This window comes from Bos grunniens, chromosome 9, assembly GCF_055505025.1.
Source record: "Bos grunniens cultivar Pamir isolate PY7600 chromosome 9, Bosgru_T2T1.0, whole genome shotgun sequence".
NCBI classification, from domain to species: Eukaryota; Metazoa; Chordata; class Mammalia; order Artiodactyla; family Bovidae; genus Bos; species Bos grunniens.
Genome location: NC_141173.1, coordinates 54,819,615 through 54,840,976, shown reverse-complemented (window position 1 = coordinate 54,840,976; position 21,362 = coordinate 54,819,615). Strand labels below are relative to the sequence as shown.

At 39.4% G+C, this 21,362-nt stretch overlaps 1 protein-coding gene across 2 annotated transcripts in view; it reads left to right on the top strand.

Annotated features, from left to right (window-relative positions):
• Nucleotides 1-4,577: 4,577 nt before the first annotated feature.
• Nucleotides 4,578-21,362, top strand: part of FUT9 (fucosyltransferase 9) — a 253,852-nt gene continuing 237,067 nt past the window's right edge. For both annotated transcript variants that reach the window (XR_015133103.1, XM_086317681.1), the window contains exon 1: nucleotides 4,578-5,499. The gene's annotated coding sequence lies outside the window, so the exon portion shown is untranslated. The remainder of the gene's footprint in view (nucleotides 5,500-21,362) is intronic.

Genomic DNA, 21,362 nt, shown 5'->3' with positions numbered 1-21,362 from the left:
TTAATAAATTTTCTAGTATAGAAATGTTGTTTCCCCTAAATTTTTGAGAAAAAAATCACACTTGGTGATCATATCTTGTTCTTTTAATACTCTTTTAATCAATTAATGTGTTAGGGTTTATTTGTTAATATTTTAGCTAGAATTTTCCATTGATGCTCCTAAGTAAGTTAGGGCTAGAAAGAGTATACAATATTTAATCTTTAATATCTTTGTTTACTGCCTGTACATGTGGACTCTCATATATTAAAAGTATTAAGGCTTCTACTAATAGTGTACTTCATGCTATCTTGTACGTGTATAATTTCTGATATTTTGGGTTGGCCAAAAAGTTCGTTCAGGCTTTAAATCAAACGAACTTTCTGGCCAACTCAATAGTTATGTTGGTGTTATACTGTTTGGTACATAAATATTCCTGCCAGGCTCCTCTGTCCATGGAATTCTCCAGGCAAGAATAAGGGAGTGGATGGCCATTCCTTTCTCAAGACATATGTATTCATAATTCTTTTGTATGCATATGAAAGTACCTATTACTATAACCATAAACTTTCCTTCTTCATTTTGTTTAATGGATTTCTGGTTTGTATGATACCTAGTCTCCAATCAAGAGTATGTATTTGCCTGTTATGTTTGCCTATCCTTTTATTTTTCTAATATTCTGAGTTATCTTGTAGGTATAAAATTTTGTTTCATTATCCAATCTAAAATGTCTACTTTCTTATAGAGGATGAGATAATCCTATTCACATTTAATAATATTAAGGATATGTTTACTTTTAGTTCTGCTATATTATTTTATGTTAGGTTTTTGCTTTTTAACTTCATAAAATTCCTTCACTCTGTGATGTTTTTTAAAATTTATTTCTATATATGTGTATTCTCAGTGTTTATGGTCTATTCTTTGATGCTTTTATTTCTTTGCTACTCATGTAAAAACAACTGCATTTTCCATTATTACAGTGTATCTATTAGTTTGCTAAAACAAGTAATGATAAAAATTAGTATTTAATATTATCTTGATTACAGTTTATTCTTGTATTGTTAAACATGTTAGACCACTTATTTGTCCCTTTGAATGATTTTCTTTGACTCCCAGCATTAGACAATCAATGCCTTTATATCTTATCTTTTTCTTTTTGCCCTTCTCATCCAAATTCTGTTTAGATATATATTATTATATTGTCTTCATCTATGAGATTTATATTCTATCATTTTGCTGTAATTCTTACATTCTTGTATTTCACGTCAATAATTAAATACATTCAATGCTCACAACTAGTCCTTGATCTGAGATTATCACTTCTATTTATCACTTAGAAGCTAAAATCCATGCTCTATACTGAAGATAGGTTCATGAGAATAACATTCCCTTAGTTTCTGGGTGCTCAAACTTTGTTTACAACTATGATATTTGAAAGTGAAAGTGAAGTCGCTCAGTCGTGTCCAACTCTTTGCGACCCTGTGAGCGTACCCTACCAGGCTCCTCCGTCCATGGGATTCTCTAGGCAAGAATACTGGAGTGGGTTGCCATTTCCTTCTCCAGGGGATCTTCCTGACCCAGGGATCAAACCCAGGTCTCCTCATTGGAGGCAGATGCTTTAACCTCTGAGCCACCAGGGAAGATATGATATTTGAAGGACTGGCTAAATAGGAAAAGCCTTAACTCTTATGCTGGCATTTTGTGGACTTTGGTATCTTGTTATAGTGAAGAATCTTGAAGCCAATCTCAATATTTTCCTTTGTAAGTTAGTGATTGCTTTTTTCACCTCCTTCAACCCCAAAGACTATTATATTTACATTCTTGTTATTGTATTATGATATATCTTGGTGGTGACAATATTTTTTAGTGATCACTGTATCCTTTAAAAATGAAATTTCAAGTCTTTAACTTCACGAATGTTTTTTTCTTTAATAATATTGAAGATTTATTTTTTCATAATTTGTATTTTCTTGTTTTTGCCTGTATTCTCCATCTTTCATATTCTCTCTAATCCTGTTCATCTCTTTATTTCAAGTTCCTTTTACTAGTCTTTCTTATTTTTTGTGCTCTTTCCCTTATGATGTTTATCTCAGTGTATGTTCTTCCATATTAATTCTTAATTTGTGATGTTATAATTTTAGTTTTACTTTTTACTTAAGTTTTACCAGCTTTTGGTCATCATCTTCTATTGCACCTTCATCCCCACCCAATGAAATTCTTGCCTAAAGCCTTGTAGTTTTCATTCACAGAAGCAATCCCTTCATTGTGTCCTTATGAAAATTCATGGCAGAATGTCAGAACAAGTTTTTCAACTTCTCCATGGCAACATTGTTATGGTGTGTGTTCTTCAACAATTGGTCATTTTGGTGCTCCTCTAAATGTTTCTCCTATATTATTCTTGTGTTGATATTGTTCCCACTCTTTTTTATAATCACTCATAATTAACCAAATTAAATTTTTCTCCTTTAGTTTCCTGGGAAAAGGAGAGGGGAAAATAGCCATCTAGAATTTGCAAAGGGTCTATATTCCTTTACCCTTAATCTTGTTAATGTCTATAAGTTAATTAAAAAATATTTTTTCCTTTGGGTTTAAAACTTATCATAGTCATCATAACACTGTTCTTAGTGATAAAACACTTTTATTGGATCACTAGACTAAGCTTCACAAAGGCACAGTTACTAAGTTTCTCCACTGTGATATCTGTGAAGCCAAACATGTTGCCTGCCCACAAGGGGTGCTTATTAAATATGTGTTCAATAAACAGATACATTACATTTCTTTGCTAACCAATCTTTGACACCAGTGCAGTATTTATTAAAGGATAGAGTTTTCCCTCTTACTGATTTCAGAAAATTTTAATGTATTTGTTTTCAACTAAGTAAATATGAAGAGTCATTGTTTAAAACGAAGCTTTGTATTTTAATTATTTACTTGGCTTCCCAGGTTGTAATGCAACATGTAAGTAAATGAAACAATGTCATAGCACAATGCAACACTAATAAAAATGTAGAAGGGGAAAGAAACACAAAAGGTAAGGAATGCTATGGTAGAGATGACAAGACAGTTTACACCCAGCCTAAGTATCTAAATTTAAATTCAAGTCCTCCAGCAGAAGAATTGCGATGTCATTCCATCTTTTATCATCCTAGTCTTGTCGCTGGTGGACCAAGCGGATGGGGAGTAAGGAGTTAGAAGCTTATCTTGCTGTGCTTTATAAGTTATCCCTTTTCTTTGTTTGGCTTTTAGTTTGCATTTTTTCTTTACCTTTTACAACCACAAAATGAGATTATGCAGATATTGCTCTTATAGTTTCATAATCAAATATAGGAGGAATAGGAATATCCTAAAACAGGGGAAAGAAAAATAGAGATTTAATTCTTGGTAACCACTCTTTGCCCAAAACTCCCATTTGAAAAAAAAAAAAAAAAACCCTGAAAATTTCTGTAATATAGACACAACTGAGAAGACTTAAAGAGTCAAATGAGCTGTAAGTCTTCACCAACCATTTCTTTCCTGTGGTCTTCTTTGAAAGAATAGCATATGGTGAATTTGCATGGTGTAACAGTGAACATCTGGAGACAGTAACAGGTTTTTTAAAGATGAGGTGTGTTAGGAGAGTTTGATATCTCTTGTTCCCTGAGGAGGTGCTTCTCTCATTCAGATTATCAGATAGATGTGAAACCAAATATTTTCATTAACAGATAAACTCTGCAGGACAGATTCTAGAAAGTTGAGAATACCATCTAGTACTACTTTATCACCAACATTTTTTCTTCTCACAGGAATGTATATGGGAAAAGCTAGAGGCTCTTCATCAGTATTTGAGTATGCCTTACTGCATTAAAAATGTTTCTCCATACTGTGTTTACAATTGAGTGTGCACCTATTTTAACCTGAGTACGTTATATTAGACATACTTAGCTAAAATAAAATACCTGTTTCACTTATTCTAACAGAAAAGGTTAAGTAACTAAAAGCCTGATAATTTGAATAACATATAAACAAAAATCAGAAACTTTTCACAGGGAGTAATGTGGCTACTTCATATGTTAGATTATTTGAGGAGAGTTTTAGGAGACCTTTTTTTCTAATCATATCTTTTATGCGTATAATCCACCTGCTGTCTGCCTATCCTCAACTACCAGGTGAAGATTATGAAACTAAATAGTTCACGGAAATCAGTCAAAAACGTCCATTTATCAGTGTGGATTCACCCTCTCAATCTTGAGCGTACAGGCGCTACAGTATCTGTTTTCATGCGAGTCTTTGCAGTTTGCGAATAAACAGGACTAATAAAGCAAAGCAAATCCTAACAGGAAAGCAAAGCCAATTCTAGGAGAATGTGAATGAAAATAAAAAGCTCTGCAATTAATAAAAAAATTAGAAATATTTCGCTTAAACTGGCTAAGTCGTGTCCTGATTTTTTAGGATATCAAGAAAAGAGAGGATAAGCGCCAAGACAGAGGGCAATAGACTGCCCCTGTGCCCTTCATACTGAAACCTTCCTAGATTACTGAGAATGGTCCTAAGAAATCGGGTCAGAGGATTACTAATATATTTACATATATATATTTTTTACCTCATTAGCTGGTCAACCCAGGAGGCAAACACTGCCACCCGTGCCCAAGCAACTGCTCCAAGGAGCTGACGGCGGTTGCCTGCATCGAATTCCCCGCCGGCGGCTCCTTCTGGCCGGACACCCTGTGCCAAAGAGCGCCCGGGGAAGCAGACAGCAATAGGGGAGTACACAGATGTCATGGATGCACAGGCATGATTGTAATCTGACCAGAAAGGAGAGCGAGGCAAGGCGACCGCCGGCGGATCCGAGTCGGGGAGCCTCGGCAATTGGGCTGCCGGCAGTGCGTGCGCGCACAGGTGCCTCGGGCCGGCGGCGCCGGGAGCTAGCGCAGCCGCCTCTCGGCCTCAGCACTCTCACCAGCGTGCCGAAGACCCGGCTGCGGCCGAGCCTGGCCACCCCCAGCCCAAGCCGCGGGAGGAAGAGCCCAAGGAAAGGGCGCGAAGGGGGAAGGAGGGGAGGGGAGGGGAGGTGAGGGGAGGTGGGGGGGGCGGGGAAGAGACCCTACTCCTCCTCGCCGAGATCTCCTCCCCGAGCCCTTCTGGTGGGAACCTTGGCGGGGCTCGCGCGCCCCCCCCTCCCTCCTCCCCACTCTGGGAGTCCGTCTCCCCTCTCCCCTTGCTCCCCCCCACCTCCCTTCTCTTCCCTCCCTCCCTGCCGCGTGCCTCCTCCCCTCCCCCTCGTCTCCCTCCCTCGCAGCGGCGGCAGCAGTAGCCGCTTCAGCAGAGCCGGAGATGGGCAGAGAGCGCGCGCGGCGCAGCAGCTCCGGATACGCCGCCCTCCCCGCCCGCAGCTCCCCGCTCCCCCGCCGCCGCTGTCGCCGCCTCGGCGTCCCCCGGCTCCAGTCTCGCTCCTAGGACAGCGCCGCTGCCACCGCTCGGCCCTGCCCGCCGCCTGCGCCGCGCAGCTCTCACTCGCTCCTGGATGGCGCTTTCCACCCCGGACCGGTGAGTAGCCTGGAAAGCGCAGAGGGTCGGGCGGCCAGGCAGCCAGCCGAGAGAACCTCTGGCATTAGGGGTTACCCCCCAAACCACCTGCTGTGATTCCTCTACCTCCAGGCGGGGGTCTCCGGAGAGCGCTGCTCCTTGATCCCTGAGGGGCTTTTTGATTTCAACTCCACCTGCTGGGAACCCTCTCCCTCCCGAGGACAGCTGGGGCAACTCGCTGTCCCCGCTTCACCTTCCATCCCCAGAGCTCCCACTTTCGCAGCAGCCGTGAATGGCCCTGACCCTCCGGTCACCCCATCAGGGTCCTCTCAGCCCCCACCGTCCCCGCGTCGCCCCCTTTTGGTTTCCCGCTTCTGGCAGCCCGCAGACGCCCCCACCTGCCACCCTGCGCCTGGTTTCGCACTGACAAAGCCTTCCTCACAAAGTATGCCCCTGACCCACCTTCCCTCCTTTTCGAAAGCCGGTCTCCAGAGTCCTACAGTCCCGCCGTATTTCTTCGCAGAGCGAAGGGTTCTGCCGGTGAATTCTGACCTTATTCCCTCGAAACGGTGGTATCTCTCCAGCTTTTACTGCCACCTCAAAAAACTGACACGGACAGTTTTCTGGCATCTGTACAGATCCTGGCATCTGTACAGTTACTTTGTGTGTTTGTTAGCACCGGGGCTGTTTAGGGGATGATCAAACATGAAAAAAGACAAAAACCAAACCTTTTGCGACTAAACTTTTTGCTATTGTTGCTTTAAAGAGCACAACTATTTACGTCGCTCAGGTTCCTTGTATTCATTTAGAGGCATTTTAGTTGGGGACGGGGACCGCCCCTATTTTACTTGTTTCCCTGGAATCTGGAATCAGTCTTAATTTCAGGTTGAGAACCGTGCATCTGACTGAGTGATGAATCCGCTTTGCAACATTGACAGAAAAAGCCCCGCAACTCTTGAGAATAAGAAGCTTTTTCTTGAAAGAGAGGAGAATAGCATCAAACTCACCCTTTAAAATCTTCTTTGAGTTTGCAATGAGCCAAAACCCTTATTTTTCTTTGGGTTTAGTGGTTGAGAGAGGGATATAAGAAGATCAGAAAACGTTGTATTAAAAAGCCTCTGCACTATCTGGGTGCTTCAGGTGTTGAGTAGTATCTTAGTGTCCAATCTCTGTAGAAGTTTTCTTAGGGCATCAGCCTTTTCTTCCAAAACCATGTTTAACGTTTTAGAATTCTAGTTGGTTTGAGGGGAAAAAAAGGAAGTTATGTTCAGTGAAGGATGTGTTCAATGAAGGTGATGAGGCTGAAAAAAAAGCGGGGGGGGAGTTGTGTTCAATGAAGTAATAATATGAGTAAGGTGATGAGGCAATGAATGATGCAAGGAGAGCCGATTTAAACACTATAATGTGTGCTCCTGATTCCTTGTGTATTGCAATCTTAAAAACAAAACTACCACCACACAATTTTTGATTGAATTTTCAAAGAAGTAATGAAATGTATTAATTTCAGCATATTTTACTCTCTAGAACCCTTGGTCATAGGGCTTGAGTTCGAAGCAATGCAGATAAGAGTATGCAGAAATAGATGTTAGAAACTTCAAAAGGTGTTCCATTTGAGGATGTAGTGTGTGAATATAAATTTCCTGATGGTAACTGTTTTTTATTCTTTTAAATAATTTTGAGAAAGTAAGAATCCAGTTGGCATTCTTGTTCTTGCAGTCGAGGGAGAGAATGCTACCTGATCTTAAACAAGCAGATCTCTGCTTACACAAGAAATAGGGAAAGGTGAGCAATTACGTGAAGAATTTATTGAGTGAAGATTGTCTTAAAATCTTGCCTTCCACAATGTAGAGAGTTTTTAAGAAATTTAACTCGGACTGTATTTGAGCCTTTAGTTCTCTTTTCTTGTGTAGAGAGAGGTAGAAATGCATTGAGCAAGTCACTGGCAAGGGATGGTTTTCAGTGTGTTTTTGAGCTGCATCTAAAGTCAGGAGCGGCTATGAATAGCGCTTTATTGTTTTTTAAATTCAGAAATTTTGGTTGGTTAAATTTAATTTTGCTTGACTATGAAGAATATTCAAACTATTTAAACTTGTAATTACTGCAGATATGCACACATGGTCATATCAGGTGGATAGGGAGTAGGTAGGTTATGAGCTGAATCAAAAGATCATTTTTTTCCTCTAAATACCTTTACCTTTTGGATAACAGTGGATAACAGTGTATTCTTACTAATACAATGTCTCCAACAGTTATGAAGCTCTATTGGAAAAGATAAATTTCCATTGAACAAAAGGGAAAAAGCAAGTACAATGATGACTTTATCAGTTATTGCTCAAAATTGTGCTAATGACAAGTTCACAGCAGTATGTGTTAATGTTATCCTATTTAGCATCAACTTCCAAACAATGTCAGAGGTGCACACCTTTTGTAAGGATATATGCTTGCACAATGTGCAACATTAAAATAGCCTTAGAATTGTCTGTGAGAATGCAAATAATCAGTCTGTCATAAATAGTGGCAAAATTTCTGTTAATAACTCTTAGCTGAAACTTAGGAAGATCTACCTAAATTTAGTGTCACTGTCATTATTAAGGTTCTGCAAAACAAATATAGCACATGCGGAGACAAGGCATACCAATATTTGAATGGCATGTCTTTGCATTTGTTTAAGTTGAATATTACAATTCTTGGAATTATATGCCACCCAGAGAATGGGCTTGGTTGAAATGAAATGCTTACAATGGTAAAGAGAAATCAAAAATTGGTAAAGAGAAATTTAAAATTGTGAAAGTGATATAGATTATTTCACCAACAGACTGCTGTTAGTTGAATGTTCCATGTAAAATTGTGTTTTGGCTTCTGTGTGGTTGTAAGAGAGCCTGGGAAGGAAAAGCAGGCAAGAACGGAGAGATAGAACAGGTACATACCTATGGATACTTGATTAAATTCTTTACTCAAGTAAAGCTAACTAAATACAAGCTGTATTATTTTGGTATGTGGGACAACAGCTATTTTCCAACTTGCATTTAAAAAAATGTCTCCTATTTACAGCAATAAAAGTATAATTTTTTTAATGAAGTGCCTCCTCGATTTTATTTAGTAAGACTTGGGGATTATAGGCAAGCTATTTTATGTCAACTAATTGACCTAAATGAAATTCTAAACAACTTTAAAAGCAAAACCTTGAAAGAAATACATACTCATGCACACCTAAAGTTACAATATTAGATAAAGAGCCAATCAGGTGATTTAGTGTCTTATGAAGGCAAGACGACTTGGTCAAGGGATAACTACACAAAATATTTTCATAGCTTAATATATATTTTTCATATTTCCTACTTATATTTATGGATATATTATTCATATATATGGATATTTGCATTTTATTTACAAATTCATGAGAGTGTATATTACAAAATGCTGCAAATTTTATGAATTCTAAATCCTGAAATTGTTCTTGCAAGTATCAAATGATTACGTAAATGTTTACAAATGACTTTGTTTTCCATCTTTATTCTATAGCTCAAGAAATATTTAACAAAAAGCATTCTCAAAGAGCAAAGAAGAAAATGAATATTTCAAAACAGGCGTGGTGATTCAACCAAAGTTTTACAACAGTGCTGTCAAAGTGATACTCTCATAAGGTCAACTCTAGAGTACAATTACAATTCCTATAGGAAAGAAACATTTAGATTCTCTAATTTTACATGTGATTGTGAAATTCACTCTTCATTTAGATGCAAATGGAACTCTTGACACTCTTACTAGAAAGAATCACAGAACTTAGGTATCAATTAGAGGATGTAGAAGGCATTTCATTCTCATCATTTTACTAATAATTTACCCAAGGTTCTTAAGTAGTTAATAGAAACAGTTAGGATCCATGTCTCCTGACTTCATCCTGTTTATCTTTTTATAAAATAAACATTAGTTTTCCCCCTTATTGTATTTTCAGTTCAGTCGCTCAGTTGTGTCCGACTCTTTGCAGCCCCATGGACTGCTGCGCACCAGACCTCCCTGTCCATCACCAACTCCTGGAGTTTTCTCAAACTCATGTCCATTGGGTCAGTGATGCCATCCAACCATCTCATCCTTTGTCATCCTTTCCCTTCTCCTCCTGCCTTCAATCTTTCCCAGCATCAGGGTCTTTTCAAATGAGTCAGTCCTTCGCATCAGGTGGCCAGGGTACTGGAGTTTCAACTTCAGCATCAGTCCTTCCAATGAATATTAAGTACTGATTTCAAATCAGTTTAAAATAAAAGAAAACCGAAAATGAAATGAAATAAAAGTCTGTGCTTCTTCAGTAAATACCTAGGTCTCAAAGCATCATAATTGAAAGAAAGGTTTTCTGCTTACTCTATCCTATCTTCAGGTTAGAACTTGGGAAATATTTTAAATATTTAAACATTTTAATTGTCATTGGTCTACCTGAAAAGCTTTTAAAATTTTTATTTAATCTTTAGTAATTTATATTTTGTTTAACTTACTTTTAATGGCCATCATAAACTCTAATAGGTATAATAAGGTATACATTTCTTTCATGGTAATCGTATATCAGGGGACACTTCCATTTTATTTTTTTTATGGAGGGTTCATTATAGTTTCATCTCTATGAATGTTTGCTATTTGCCACCATAGATAAAGTTAGTACATCATGTGTTTTGGGTTTTTTTAATTTTTTGTCACCATAGTTTATGAATAGCTCAAGAGGTCAGGGAAAATAAATTTGTTGCACTAAGTTTCAAGTTCACAGTTGAAAGTCCTGGCACTTTTAGCCTTTTCTTCACTGATGGTCAGAGAAATCAGTGAAAATGAATGACTAAATCAATGGGGAATTGTCATCATTACTAGCTAAAAAATAAATGTTCAAATATATTCTTGGTGATCAGTGTCATCTCAGTTAGGAAGAGTAACATGGTAATATAGATTGATAACTCAATGATGTTGTCTGTAACAACACTGCTTTATCTAAGAGTGCCTGGGTTGATGAAAGTTAGGGGAATCTGCCAGCTCAGACCACTGGGTGATGGGTTCAAAAACTGTGGAAGAAGTCTTGGGAACTGTCCTTTTTTAAACCATTTAAGATGCAGATTTGACTGAAAGGAGAACTACATCTTTTAAGACTCCCTTGACACAGTTTTTCTGGAGTGTAATTCAGCCTTCACTTATTAAGGGTCCAGTGTATGGCAAAAAGTAAAGTGATGACTACAGACATTAAGGACAAACTTGATATAGGTTCTGACCTCAGGCAGCTTACAATATAACTGAAAAGACAGATAAGAACAAACATGTTGCTGAACACAGGTGTCTAGAGATAAATTAAAAAGATTACAGCTTAATCATAATATGCCTTTCCAAAATGTACGGACATGTGACTTGGCTAAGTTTGGCACAGAAATAACCTATGTCCTTAAAAAAACATGTTTCCATTGCTTCCCATATTACTTCTAACTCTAACACAAATGTTTTGACCGTGCAGCTGTTTATGAACGTGCATTGACATAAATGTTGTCATTGTTGTTCAGTCACTAGGTTGTGTCCAGCTCTTTTTGACTCCCTGGACTGCAGCATATCAGGCTCCCCTGCCCTTCACTATCTCCTGGAGTTTGCTCATGTCCTTTGAGTCAATGAAGCTATCTAACCATCTTATCCTCTGCTACTCTTGTCTCCTTTTGCCTTCAGTCTTTCCCAGCATCAGGGTCTTTTCCAGTGAGTTGGCTCTCTATCAAGTGGCCACAGTATTAACAAAAATAGTCTCATGCTAATGAACCTAATAGTCAGTTCACTCCTTGTAGTTCCTAGGGTAATTTTTTTCTAATGGATATGTAACTAATTATCCACTTTAATATAAGTTTGAAATAGCAAGTTTGTCTTTCAAGAAGCCTAAATCTTCAAGGAACAGTCAAAGGGACAGAATGTACAGAAGAAAAAAGAAATGTAGACAGTGGACAATATATATAATATCTATTCAATAATTAAAAGTTTATAAACTATTTTAACAACATATTTAAGTTTAAAAAGATAATTTAAATATTTGTACCCTATTTACTCTGTTAGTGAACATTTATTAAATATGAGTGCATGATGTACAGGGGCATAGAACTGTTAGTGTTAACGATGGCTTCACTGCATTGACATGTAGGAGACAACTGGGCTATTTCAGTAACCAATTTCTCCTGATTTTCAAGACCCATGAAGGGTCTGAGATTTTACCCTCTAAGTTAAGCATGAATAATTGATTGTAGTCCTTGCTTTGGAGTGGCTGCACAAGGGCAGTTAATCTAACTTGCTCCATTTGTCCACATCAGCAGGCTGATGCCATTTGTCTGCCCCACTGAATGGCTAAGCAATAGTTACAGAAACGGGAGCAGGAAAGACATCCAGAGGTGTTGACAGGTATTTCACAAGGGAAATGCAGGGCTAGGGCCATCTCCTGCTAGTTCCAATATATTTCTTGCTAAGATTAAGGGGACTGTAGATCAAATCGTGGTAAAAGCTGTCTGGCTGAGGATGGCAGATTCAGCAGAGAGTTAAATTTAGGACCCTTGCAACAGTTTGGGAGAGCCATTTTTTTTTTCATGTAAAACTAAGATGACACGGGAGCTATGCAAGCTGAAAGCTTGAATATACATACCACTTCCATTTATGGATGGGTGGCTATGAGAGGTCTGTAGGACTCTAGGACTCTTTCTCACATTGAGCCATTGAGTTTGGGTTGACCCACCCCAAAATGAAGACAGCAGGCTGGACAGCCAGCAGACCTCCATGGATTACGAGTTCAGTTTTGACAACAGACTCAAGAACTTGCTAATATCTGCTTCCAAAAAAAGTGTACCCAGTAGTGGTGAGCCCTGCAAATTATGGAAGTGACTAGTCCAAAATCCTGGAGAGAACCTGCAATGAAGGCTGCCACCCTTTTCCAGAGGCTCTGGTCAACAAAATTATTGGTCACAGAGACTTGTATCTCACAGGTTTATTCATGATGTTGGGCCCCGAATACAGATAGCATGCCACATCTTACAGGAAAGCTTCCAACATGGAGTATTCATTTGGACCTCATTCAAAGGGTGCTAATGTTTATATTGGCCAATATAAAGGTCCAAGTAGATAGTCTAGGTGATGTACATACTGTTATCAGTCCTCGATATTCCAGTAAGATGCTGGACATCTTTTTTGTTGGTTGGAGTTGAATAGACAGCAGTTTTGGTTTGTGTGTGTGTTTGTGTGTGTGTGTTTCTTTCTTTTTTTTGACTGCTATAGGGACTAATTATTGTGAATCTGCCAGTGTATTCCCATGAGACTTTATTTAACAAGCAAACCCTCGAGTTTTGTGAGGGCTTATCAGATACCCCATCTGGTGGGAATGTGTGACACTACAGTCAAGGCATTGCTAATAGAAGCCTCTGACTTTGTCATCAACAGCGTATCATTAAAGCTTTGTTAAAGCTTTGTACTATAGAGGCAATCATACTACCCATCTATGGATGGCAAATGGCTGAAGAATCTATCTACCTCTGAAATAACTGTAGTAATTTGAGGGGTTATTGCAAATGTATATTCCTTGGATGGAGAAGCCTGGCAGACTACAGTTCAGTTCAGTCGCTCAGTCGTGTCCCACTCTTTGTGACCCATGAACCACAGCACGCCAGGCCTCCCTGTCCATCACCAACTCCCGGAGTCCACCCAAACCCATGTCCATTGAGTCGATAATGCCATCCAACTATCTCATCGTCTGTTGTCCCCTTCTCCTCCTGCCCTGAATCTTTCCCAGCATCAGGGTCTTTTCCAATGAGTCAGCTCTTCACATCAGGTGGCCAAAGTATTGGAGTTTCAGCCTCAACATCAGTCCTTCCAGTGAACACCCAGGACTGATCTCCTTTAGGATGGACTGGTTGGATTTCCTTGCAGTCCAAGGGACTCTCAAGAGTCTTCTTCAACACCACAGTTCAAAAGCATCAGTTCTTCAGCGCTCAGCCTTCTTTATAGTTCAACTCTCACATCCATACATGACCACTGGAAAAACCATAGCCTTGACTAGATGGACCTTTGTTGGCAAAGTAATGTCTCTACTTTTTAATATGCTATCTAGGTGGGTCATAACTTTCCTTCCCAGGAGTAAGTGTCTTTTAATTTCATTGCTGCAATCGCCATCTGCATTGATTTTGGAGCCCAGAAAAATAAAGTCAGCCACTGTTTCCACTTTTTCCCCATCTATCTGCCATGAAGTGATGGGACTGGATGCCATGATCTTAGTTTTCTGAATGTGGAGCTTTAAGCCAACTTTTTCACTCTCCTCTTTCACTTTCATCAAGAGGCTCTTTAGTTCTTCCATGAACTACAGTTCAAGGGCTCACAAAGAGTTGGACACAAGTGAAGACTGAACATGCATGCACACTCTCAGTTGTATATTGGTGGCCGTGACACATGAATGTGAATGGTCTTTGTCCCCAGAAGTCACTGACACAGTCCATGATATTATAGCAAGTGTTTCCTCTGTGCAGTGGGTTCAGTTACATGAGCAGTTAGGTAATAATCCATTCTGAGTTTTCAGTTCTAGTCTTCTTCCACTGGCCATCCAGGGATGTTATATTATGATTCTGTATTTCTTCTCACTTGTGTTGTCTTAAAGGCTATACGCAGAGCTGTGATTGCCTTTTCTCCTCAAGGGATTTTATACTGTTTCTGGGAAGAAACAGGCAGAAGATTGGAAAGTGATTTACATGTTCCATTAGCACTTCTCTACATGTGGCCTGTCCTAGTTGTGATAATCCTTTCAGGCACTTAATGGATGATAAAATATGAGCATATAACACATTAATTCCTGCTATACCATCAGATACAGAAACAACAAAATGGCACATTTAATTGGCCCAAAGATCTTTCTCCACAAGACTGAGTTATCTTGTCTTTCTCACTGTGAATCTTAAACCCCACTTGCTGAATCTGGTTGTTCTGTAGATCCAGGTGGGAGCACAACGTGGGCATCCATGTCCAACATGCCCATAAAAGTTTGATTCCTTTTTCCTGAAATACTCCAGCACACTCAGGTGGATGCATGTCCTTTGAACCTTGTTGGAAAAAGGGATGCCTTAGTCTCTGCTCATAATTTTCTTTAAATTGTAAGCCAGGGGAGAGGAAGAGAGAGGAATCAGGGATTAGGAAAAGAGGCTTTATTTGTACTTTCAAATAATGTGGCAGTGGCTCATGAAATAACCAAATGAACTTTGAACAAATTTTGGCCCATCCAGTAGTCTATATTGAGGAGCAAGGTCGTCATGGCTAACACCATCTGTTTCAACCCTTGGGATTCCTGGACTCAGAAAACATAGCCACACTGCTTTTTTTTGCTAGGACCTTGGGTTTGCAACTTCTGGCTGACTCAGTCTGGCTACACAGTGGTGACCATCTTTAAGGAATCCACCTTAATTTCAGGACATTAGCTGCCCCATTGTTTAGATGATGTCCTTGATGATGTCAACCATTAGGGCTGGGAAAGTTTTCCAATACAGTGGTGAGATCTTAAGAATTTACCTTGATTTCTTTGGGTGTTTTCCTCATTCTCTGGGGGGTCAAGATCATCAGAATTCTAAACTCAATTCAGGACAGTTAAGAGCTCACATGGGGCTTCCCTTGTAACTCAGCTGGTAAAGATTCCGCTTGCAATGTGGGAGACCTAGGTTTGATCCCTGAGTTTGGAAGATCCCCGGAGGAGGGCGTGGCAACCCATTCCAGTTTTGTTGCCTAGAGAATCCCCATGGACAGAGGAGCCTGGCAGGCTAAGTCCATGGGGTCACAAAGAGTTGGTTACAACTGAGTGACTAAGCACAGCACAGCAAAAGCTCACATATGAGGCAAAGCCTCATCTGTGGTTCTCCATAGGAATTTTCTATCTCAGAAAAATCTTCCCAAGAGAGCTAAAGCTCCTTTAGAGCTGACAGAACCCACTGTAAAAAGCTGAGAGATTTTACTGTCTCTTCCAAGTGGATCTAAGTTTGGCATAATAGAACAAAGGAGAGGTTTGGCAATAAGACAGCCTACTACTTGTCATTATTCTTTAAAAGGAAATGTGCCCTGTGCTGCCTTCTTTCCCATATGAACCAGTCAAAGTTCCAATGATTTACCTGATTTCTAGTAATGGAGTTCTCCCTTTCACACTCCATTATATGTGTTGTTGTTGTTCAGTTGCTCAGTCATGTTTGATTCTCTGCGACTCCAGGGACTGTAGCATGCCAGGGCTCCCTGTCCTTCACCATCTCCCAGAGCTTGCTCAAAGTCATGTCCATTGAGTGGTGATGCCGTTCAAACATCGTCCTCTGTCATCCCCTTCTCCTTCTGCTTCAATATTTCCCAGCATCAGGGTCTTTTCTAATGAGTCAGCTCTTCATATTAGGTGGCCAAAGTATTGGAGTTTCAGCTTCAGCATCAGTCTTTCCAGTGAATAGTCAGGACTGATTTCCTTTAGGATTGACTGGTTTCATATCCTTGAAGTTCAAAGGACTCTCAAAAGTCTTCTCCAACACCACAGTTCAAAAGCTTCAATTCTTTGGCACTCAGCTTTCTTTATAGTCCAACTCTCACATACATACATGACTACTGGAAAAACCATAGCTTTGATTAGATGTACCTTTGTTGGCAAAGTAATGTCTCTGCTTTTTAAAATGCTGTCTAGATTGGTCATAACTTTCCTTCCAAGAAGCAAACATCTTTTAATTTCATGGCTACAGTCACCATCTGCAGTGATTTTGGAACCCAAGAAAATAAAGTCTGTCACTGTTTCCATTGCTTCCCATCTATTTGCCATGAAGTGATGGGTCCAGATGCCATGATCTTCGTTTCTTAAATTTTTGAGTTTTAAGTGAGCTTTTTCACTCTCCTCTTTAACTTTCATTGAGAGACTCTTTAGTTCCTCTTCACTTTCTGCCATAAGTATAGTGTCATCTGCATATCTGAGGTTGTTGATATTTCTCCCGGCAACCTTTATTCCAGCTTGTGCTTCATCCAGCCTGGCATTTTGCATGATGTACTCCACATATAAGTTAAATAAGCAGGGTTACAATATATAGCCTTGATGTACTCCTTTCCCAGTTTGGAACCAGTTGGTTGATCCATGTCCAGTTCCAACAGTTTCTTCTTGACCTACATACAGGTTTCTCAGGAGGCAGGTAAGGTGGTGTGGTATTCCCATCTCTTGAAGAATTTTTGACAGTTTGTTGTGATCCACACAGTCAAAGCCTTTAGTGTAGTCAATGACGCAAAAGTACATGTTTTTTCTGGAACTCTCTTGCTTTTTCTATGATCCAGCAGATGTTGACAATTTGATCTCTTGTTCCTCAGACTCTCCTATATCCAGCTTGAGCATCTGAAAGTTCTCGGTTCACATGCTGTTGAAGCCTTGCTTGGAGAATTTAGAGTGTTACTTTGCTGGCATGTGAAATGAGTGCAGTTACGTGGTAGGTTGAACGTTCTTTGGCATTGCCCTTCTTTGGGATTGGACGCACACATTGTGTGCATCCCTCTAACTGTTGTCCAAAGTGGACAGAAACTGTGTGCTTACCCAGGACAAGTCTTAGTAATAAGTTGTAACTAATGCTGCAGAACAGAATCTGGACATGTGAGTGGCAAGGCAGTCCTTCCACCTGGAGGGAAATTCACAACAGAGAAGCATTTTGATATCTGTATTTACCTATTTCCTGTTACTTAGGCTGGGGTGACCTCCTCAATTCCTCTGAATTAATGGGCAAAAAACTGGTGGACCATTTATTGTCCACTTGACCATGTCATTTATTAATGATTCCCAGAGACTTTTTTTGAATCCCATTAATGGACCTGTGAGGTCTTCATTATTCCTTTTCCAGAAGGAAATCCATGTCTCTATAAGCATCCCATCCTTATTACTCATGTTTAAAAAAAAAAAAAAAAACGCTGAAAAATCTAAGATGTTTCCTTGCTTGCATGCTGACATATAAAAGCCTGCCATAGATTTCACAGATGCTTTTAGGAGACACTAGATTCCTGAATCAGTGAGGAAGGACAGTTTATTTTTCACATAGCAATAGTAGGTGTATCAGCTTTTTTATACTGGTTCCCTAAGTGAACTGAATTGAAGCCCCAATTTCCAGAAGGCAACACAAATCTGACCATATGATACCTAACCATTACAAGAAAGTGATCCTGAACTTCAGGAATGTATAACTTTTATAATGGATGGCAAGTATGCCTTTCTTTCCTCAAGAAGGAGATGCTATGCTATTTCTAAGGCTGTTTGCTTTACAAACATCTTTTAAAAATAGTTCAGAACAAAATCAGCCATGGCTTCTTTCATAAGATGTACAGAAATGTAAGAAACTCATGGGAAATTTTTTCCCAACAGTAACAAAAGATTTCAACAAATGCTTGTTTTGGTAGCCTCCTTATCTATGGTATGCTATATGCTCATTTTTGTGATTTCCTATTAATGGAATGAAACATGTGAGACCTGAGGTTGATTAATCTCTCACTAAGAAACCAAGAAGAAAGCTTTTAAAGGAAATATATTTAAGTACAACATTAGATTCTTAGTTACTCCTGACTATATAGGTTATAGTGTGAAGCAGATTAAGGAACTGAGAATTTTTATGTCAGGAAATTAGAAATTTGAGCCTAAACCACAGAATATAGGGCATCCTGGGTAGCTCAGCTGATAAAGTTGGCAATTCAGGAGACAACTGTTCAATTCTTGGGCTGGGAAGTTCCCCTGGAGAAGAGATAGGCTACCCACTCCAGTATTGGGCTTCCCTGGTGGCTCAGATGGTAAAGAATCTGCCTGCAATGCAGGAGACCTGGGTTCAATCCCTAGGTCAGGAAGATCCCCTGGAAAAGAGAATGGCTACTCACTCCAGTATTCTTGCCTGGAGAATCCCATGGACAGAGGAGCCTGTAGGCTGTAGTCCATGGGGTCGCAAAGAGTTGGACATGACAGAGCAACTAAACCACAGCACACAGCACAGAATATAAGAATTGTCTATTTTCCATAATTATAATAGATTTTAAATAAAAATGGGATAACCTATGTTTCTGTACTACTTTATAGTTTTAAAGGTAAACTTATCCAAATAACCAAAAGAAAAAAGGTTCATTGCTATTATTTTGCTTAGTTGTAGACTGTTGGTTCAAGACTGAGCATAGCTGTCATTTTTTATTATAGGCATCTCTTACACCTCAGTCCTTGTCCTGTATCTGTATCTGTATAATGTTCAGGTTTATCTGTACCATATTGTGACCTTACAACATCACACTGGCCTGATACATTTCTATGTGTTTCCCCGATTGGCTTACTTTGAAAATGTTTGCTTACCAATCTTCATACCCCTTGTGTCTAGCTCCCCAACTAATACTTGGTGGGTAATCAATAAATATTTATAGAAGTAAACTAAAATAAAAATGTCCTTCAACACTGAACTTGCTATGAGATATTTTAGAAAATCACTTTTCCACAAAGAATAACTGAATGGAAGATGTGTAAAATATCTGAACTGGAATATTCTTTAAGAATCCTTAGTGACCACTGGTTTGAACATTCTTTGGCATTGCCCTTCTTGGGGGTTGGAATGAAAACTGACCTTTTCTAGTCCTGTGGCCACTGCTGAGTTTTCCAAATTTGCTGACATATTGAGTGCAGCACTTTAAGAGCATCACCTTTTAAGATTTGAAATAGCTCAGCTGGAATTAAATCACCTCAACTAGCTTTGCTCATAGTAATGCTTCCTAAGGCCTACTTGACTTCACATTCCAGGATGTCTGGAACTAGGTGAATGGCCACACTATCATGGTTATCCAGGTCATTAAGACCTTTTTTGTATAGTTCTGTTTATTCTTGCCACCTCTTCTTAATATCTTCTGCCTCTGTTAGGACCTTACCATTTCTGTTTTCTTGATTGTGCCCATCCTTGCATGAAGTGTTCCCTTGATATCTCCAATTTTTTTGAAGAGATCTCTAGCCTTTCCTCTTCTTCTGTTTTCATCTATTTACTTGCATTGTTGATTTAAGGAGGTCTTCTTATGTCTCCTTGGTATTCTCTGAAACTCTGTATTAAGTTGAGTATATCTTTCCCTTTCTCCCTTGTCTTTTGCTTCTCTTCTTTCCTCAGCTATTTGTAAATCCTCCTTACACAATCACTTTGCCTTCTTGAAATTCTTTTTCTTTGGGATGGTTTTGGTCAGTGCCTCCTGTACAGTGTTATGAACCTCCATCCATAATTCTTCAGGCTCTGTCTACCAGTCAGATTCCTTGAATCTATTCATCACCTCCATGTATAATCATAATTTAGGTCCTACTTGAACGGCCTAGGTTTTCCCTACTTTCTTCCATTTAAGCCTGAATTTAGCAATAAGGAGCTTCATGTTCTGAGCCATAGCCAGCTCCAGGTCTTGTTTTTTTTCTGACTATAGAACTTCTCCATCTTTGGCTGCAAAGACCATAATCTGATTTTGATATTGACAATCTCGTGATGTCTATCTATAGAGCTTTCTATTGGGTTGCTGGAAAAGGATGTTTGCTATGACTAGTGTGTTCTCTTGACAAAATTCTGTTAGCCTTTACCCTGCTTCATTTTGTACTCCCAGGCCAAACTTGCCTGTTATTCCAGGTATCTCGTGACTTCCTACTTCTGTATTCCAGTCCCCTGTGATGAAAAGGACATTTTTTGGTGTTAATTCTAGAAGGTGTTTGTAGGTCTTTATAGAACCGGGCAACTTCACCTTCTTTGGCATCAGTGGTTGGAGCATAGACTTGGGTTACTGTGATGTTGAATGGTTTGCCTTGAACTGAGATCATCCTTATTTTTGAGCTTGTTCCCAAGTGTCTGCATTTCAAACTCTTTTGTTGACTATGGCGGCTACTCCATTTTTTCTAGGGGATTCTTGCTATAGATATAATGGTCATCTGAATTAAATTCACCCATTTGCATCCATTTTAGTTCACTGTTCCCTAAGATGTTAATTTCTATTGCTTTCTCATGTTCTAAAAATAAGAAAAACTTAAATAAAAAGCTTTTCTCTAAGGTTTACTCTTTTTTTTTTTTTCTATGCTGTGAACTTGAAGGATCACATGAAATGCTGACCTCTGTGGCTCATGTTCTGTTTATGCTAGTTGTTCATGAGCTGACTGCATCTTCAATTCAAGGCAGTGTTTTTCTGCTTTTGTTCCAGAAACACATTGGAAATATAAGAGTTCTAAATTCTTAAATTTTTACTAACTGAATTTTTGTAGTTTTCCTCATAGTAGATGGGTCTTTGGTAATTGTTTTGCCCTGGTCGCCTTGTTACTTTAATAACAACATTAACAAGTGAATACTTTGAAGTTGATAAAATAAATGTATTATTTAGAATAATAAAAAGTTGGAGTAAATCAGATACAAGAGAGATTGGATTATATAGGAAACGTAGATGGTCAGGAATTGATTCTTTGGAACATGACAGTGGCAGCTTTGTGCAAAGAAAGGAAAAGATGAAGCTTTTGGACAGTTGTTGTTGTTTAGTCGCTGAGGCATGTCTGACTGTGACCCCATGAACTGCAGCATGCCAGGCTTCTCTGTCCATCACTATTTCCCTGAGTTTGCCCAAACTCATGTCCATTGAGTCAGTGATGCCATCTAACCAGCGCATCCTCTGTTGCCCCCTTCTCCTCTTGCCCTCCATTTTCCCCAGCATCAGGGTCTTTTCCAGGGAGTCGGCTCTTTGCATCAGGTGGCCAAAGTATTGGAGTTCCAGCTGCAGCATCAGTCTTTCCAGTGAATATTCAGGATTGATTTCCTTTAGGATTGACTGGACCATTGTATCTACTACTGTGGGCAAGAATCCCTTAGAGGAAATGGAGTAACCCTCATAGTCAACAAAAGAGTCTGAAA